We start from the raw sequence: 6,000 nt of genomic DNA on the forward strand, positions 1-6,000 counted from the left end.
TATTCAGATAAATTACTAACCAAACAACACTGAAGTTCATTTAATTTTGACAAGTGTTTTCTTGTGGGGAGGGTGGGAATAAAAGAAAACACCTAAAGAGGCAAGTTCAATTTTATAACTTGTTTACAGGGTTATGACACACTCCCATTTATATGCCTAAGAATGCGATGCATTTTGTGAGCGCTTATCTCACTTATAAATAAAGATGATGTGGAACTTCACCTAGAAGCAACATAAAATTCTATGGATTCAGAGGTAGTAGACAGATATTGGATAAAATCTGTAGCCTCTGAATTGTGATCCCAGCTCTGCCTTAGTTTAAATCTGACTTATGAGTCTCTTAGATTCTATAGGATTTTTTTCTGAAAAGAAAAAAAAAAGATAATAAACAGTGCTCTGTTTTCTTCAGTGTTATGAGAAATGAATGGGATAGATATTATACATGCAAATACGTATTTTACTTTTAATTTTAGCATGTTACGATGAAAAATTTCAACATAACCACATGTTGAAAGAACATGTGGAATAAAGAATCTCCATGTACTCATCCCCAACTTCCACGGATATAAATACAGGGCCAATTTGTGGCATTTATGTTTCTATCTACTTCTCAATTTTTTTATGTTTACTTTCGTTTTTTGAGACGGAGTCTAGCTTTGTCGCCCAGGTGCCCAGGCTGGAGTGCATTGATTGTGGCTCACTGCAAACTCCAGCTCCCGGGTTCAAGCGATTCTCCTGCCTTAGCCTCCCAATCAACTGGGATTATAGGCATGCACCACCACGCCCAGCTAATTTTTGTATTTTTAGTAGAGACAGGGTTTCACTGTGTTGGTCAGGCTGGTCTTGAACTCCTGACTTGGTGATCCGCCTGCCACAGCCTCCCAAAGTGCTGGGATTATAAGCATGAGCCACCGCACCCGGCCTCAGAATTGTTTTTAAGCATATACTCAATATTTTATAATTTCATCCATAAATATATTAGCATTTATGTCCAAAAACTATGGTCTCATAAAAATTACAGAACCGGCCAGGGGAAGTGGCTCATGCCTGTAATCTCAACACTTTGGGAGGCCGAGGTGAGCGTATCACTTGAGGTCAGGAGTTCGTGACCAGCCTGGCCAACACAGTGAAATCCCGTCTCTACTAAAACCACAAAAATTAGCCGAGCGTTGTGGCGTGTGCCTGTAATCCTAGCTACTTGGGAGGTTGAGACAGGAGAATTGCTTGAATCCAGGAGGCGGAGGTTGCAGTGAGCCAGAGATCAGGCCACTGCACTCCAGCCTGGGAGACAGAACGAGACTCCATCTCAAAAAAGAAAAAAAAAAATCACATTACCATTATCACAGGTTAAATAATTAAATAGTAATGATTTAATACATCAAAAGAAACAATCTAATGTATCAAACAGTACATCAAATAATCATCGATAAAATCCAGCATTCAAATTCCTCCTCTTTTCTGGTAAGTTTCTGCAACACTTCGAATGAAGATCTAAATAAGGTCCATATATTAGAGTTCGCCCGTAAGTTGCAATTCAATGTTATTTTAAACTATGAGTTACTCTGCTCCTTTTTTCACAATGCATTTTATTTGTTGGACAGCCTTATTTGTCTTCCTCATTGTGTCAATATGTTGTGCTGTCTTCTGTGTGTCTTGTAAATTATAGCTATATCTAGAGCCTTAGTAAAATTTATATTTTACTTTTCTCATATTCCAAAGTTGTATTCCTAATATTATTTTTTTAAACTACATTATTTTCTCTACAGACAACTTTCCCCTACTATTTCTATTAAAATTTTTGAATCAGGACACACCCATGTGATACACTAAACAAGAATAGACATCATAATGCTCTGAAACCTACCTTCCCATATGTTTAATTTACGACCAAGAAGGAATTCCTGAATTGTGCTCATTGCCTCTCCTCCTTCCTAATGAAACAATAAATGTTCAGAGGTATGATGAGTATTTATATTATTATCCCTCCATCCTCATTTCTTTCTTCTTCTTCTTATTATTAATTATATGTATATTATAATCTTAATTGTATTCCACCAATTGAACAATGTAAGACTGAATTACATATATGAAGATTATAAAGCATAATGATAATAAAACAAAGATAAAACAAGATGATCTTCTAGATATTACCTTGAGTGTTACACTAGAACATCAATGTAACATCTGGAACATCATGAATATGGCCTCAATCCCAGTCCATCCTATCTCACTGCCTCCTTTCTCATATGCAAGTACTATTTCTTTGCTTTATAAAAATCAGTTTTATTATATGTATAAGATCAAAAAAGTTATTATAGTTTACTTTTTTAAGCTTTATCAAAATGATACAATATATAATAGTAAACTGGAATTGAATGCCTTTATTCAAACTGTTTTAAAGTTTCATCCATGTGGTTGTTCAATTTATTTTCCCTGCCGTATATAATTTAATTTAGCCATTTATTTATTCCCTCTCCTGTCATTGAACATTTGGATTGTTTCTAGTGTTTTACTGTTTCCCAATTGAGACTGTAGACATTCTTATGGTTGTTTTTTGGTATACATGTCCCAAAGTGGTTCTAGAGATTATCTTCAGCAGTAGAATTGCTGTGCAGTATCATGTGCACATGTTCAATTTTACAAAATAATACAAAATTGTCTCCAAAGTAGTTTGTCATCTTAACAACATATAAGCGTCTCCACTTATTAACATCTTCAATTTTTGGGACTACCAGAATTGCTGTTTTTTTAAGAAAGTAGGTTTTTTGAAGAGTATCTCATTGTTGACTTAATCGACATGACACTGATTAATAATGACATTGCATTTCATTTTCCATGGGTTATTGCTATACGTATTTCAACTCCTCTGAAATTCCTGTTCATGTATCTTTCCTACTTTTGTTTTGCTTTAGAGGAATCAAAATCTGGTATGTATTTTAGATACTGCTTTTGTCAATTACATGTGTTGCAATTATTCTCTCTCACTTCGTGGCTAATCTTACAACTCCTTTAGGAATGGCTTTTGATGAACATAAGTTTAAACTTTCAATGTAGTTGTAAATATCAGTATTATTCTTCAGGGTTGCGGATTTTCTAGTTTTCATTTTTATCCATATCCTAAAGTTATAAAGCTGTTTCCCTATATTTTAAATCTAAAAATGTTAAAATTACACTTTTCATATTGAAATCCTTGCTCCACTTGGAATTGTTTTTGTGTGTGTGTAGTGTGAGGTTGGATTCAATTTTTTTCTCCCACATAAATAACTGATTGAGCATCTTTTAGGGCATTATCCTATATTCACATTTATCATCTATTAAAGTTCCGTGTCTAAGCATGTATCTATACATTGGCTATTTAGCCCCATTGATCTCTTTGTTTACCATTATTTAAACATCAAACTATCCTAAATGCTTGAAATTTATGATAATTCTTGAAATCTTGGTGGGTTAATTTTCCACGTTAATCCTGTTTAGGAATATTTTGGCTATACTTGACGCTTTGCTCTTCCAACAAATTTTAAATCATCTTGTGAAGTTTCTTTAAATAATATTGTCGAGATTTTTATATGAATTGCATTGAATATATATACATATATGGAAAATCTGTATCTTTATGATATTAAGTTTTTCTATCAATAAACATAGCATATCTCTCCATTTATTAGTTCTTCATTAAGATCTTTCAATAAATTTTATAACTTCCTCCACAAAGGATTTAAATATGCTTGGTTATTTTGTCCTCATTAATATATAATTTTTGTTATTGTAAATGATAGCTAATTATGATTATTTTGTTACTGATGCAAAACATTTGAATTGGTTTTGGAATATTTACCTTGTATCTTTTCATTTTGCTGAACTTATTTTTTAATGATCTATTCATAGTTATTTTTTTAGGGGGTTTCAACGTAGACAATCATACATAATGACCGTTTTATTTCTACCCCCTCCATTCTCAGGTACTTAGCTTCATTTCTCATCTGATTACTTTACTATTAAGATCTGTTAGTGTGGTTATAGCATGCATTTTTGACTCGTATCTAATTTTTAAGGGTGTGTTTTCAAAGTTTCCGTATTAAAAAATGACATTTTCTATAGGTTTTTTATAGGTAGCTGTTTTATTCTGTTCTTTCTTGCTTACAACAGAATACCAGAAGTTATAAAGTAACGTATATTTTGCAGTTACGGGGACCGGGAAGTCTGACATCAAGGGTCCACCTCTGGTGAGGGCCTTCTTGCTAATGGGACTCTGTAAAGTCCTGAGGTAGTGCAGATCAGCACATGGTGAAGGGGCTGCATGTGCTAGCTCAGGTATCTCCTCTTCTTATAGAGTCACCAGTGCCACTCCCGTGATAACTTATTAATTGAGTAACCCATTAATAATCAATAAATGGATTAATCCATTCATGAGGGCTTTCCCCTCATGATCTAATATATACACTATGTACCCACAAAAATTAAGAATTAAAAAAAGAACCAGTCATCTGTTAAAGGCCCCACCTCTCAATACTGTCACACTGGGGATTAAATTTCAACATGAGTTTTGGAGGGCATAAATATTCAAACCATAGTAGTGCCTTTTAAGGAAGTTATCTCTTATTCTTAGTTTGCTAAGCATATTTTTAAAAATCATAAATACATGTTGAATTTTCTTAAAACATTTTTGCATATGATGTAGGGATATTTTCCTTATAATCAAATAACTCTTATATTGGGTTAAATTCTACTTGGTCATGATACATTTTCTTATACACTTCTATATTCAGTTTGTTAATATTTTGCATTTATATTCACAAATAATGCTATTCTTTTCTTTTTCTTATACTGATGAGTTTGGTTTCAAAGTTATACTGATCCCAGGGAATGACCTGGGAGGTTTCTCCTTTTGAATCTTCTGAAAAAGTTAGCTGAAGAACTGGAGTGACTAGTACTTTGAAGATCTGGCATAAATTGTCATTAACCCTGAATGATTAGTGTGAAAAAAATTAGCATTTAATTTAATTTCCTATCAAAGTGTTCTTTTTCTTTCTTAGTTTTCAGAAGCTGTATTTTACTGGGATTTTTTTATTACATTTAAATTTTCAAATTTTTTGTCATGCAGTTCAGAGTATTGTTATCTTTTTAACTGCTATGAGATATATATAGTTGTATCTATCTTTTTTATTCCTAATATTATTTATTCGTGACTTCACTTTGTGAAATTTATTTTTCCATTTTACTAGTTTATAAAGTATTTTTATTTGCAGCAGCAGCATATAGTAAATGGGGTTGTGGGAGTGGTCTTGCCTGGATACAAGAAAAAGCATGGTTTGCAGAAGATAAAACACTAGATAAAACTGACTAAAAGTTGATGTGCTTTTTATTATCATCATGGACTGGCAATCCTAAACAATATCAGTGATAAAATACTCCTCTATTAAAAATTACTTTGTGGTCCTACCATCTAAATGATTGCTGTGGTTACTGTTGAATTTCAAAAACACAGAAAATTCCAAATTACTATGTGCTTACTATTTGCATCATTCAACATTGTTTTTGGCCTGGAAGGTAATAGGGTAACCTGTACAGTCTACCTGTGACACATGTAGATTTAGTTAAATGACTTCATTCGGAGAATAGATTCATAAGAGTTTAGGGTTATTACATCTTATTTCAGACAATTTGTGCTCCCAATTGCAATGGTTTACATGTTCCTGTTATACAGCAGGTTCAAGATAAATAATGACAAGGCATAGAGCTCAAGTTATTTCATTTCTGTCATTCTAGGTTACACTTGGAGTCCTTATTTTGTTTAAAATTTTAAATAGTGAAATAAAGTGTGAAGTGCTAGGTGTAAGGTTACTTTTGTGAAGTGAAAAAATTTCATTTAAACCTGAAATGTTACATGGAATTTGATAACAGCTTTAAAGTAAAATTTTTTCTCCTTTTAAATGTTTTCTTTAAAATTTTAATTGCCCCTTGTTATTAACTGTAATATTTTCATTACTGCAACAAAATCCA

Source organism: Rhinopithecus bieti, unplaced genomic scaffold (assembly GCF_001698545.2).
Source record: "Rhinopithecus bieti isolate Rb0 unplaced genomic scaffold, ASM169854v2 scaffold_21703, whole genome shotgun sequence".
Taxonomy (NCBI): Eukaryota; Metazoa; Chordata; class Mammalia; order Primates; family Cercopithecidae; genus Rhinopithecus; species Rhinopithecus bieti.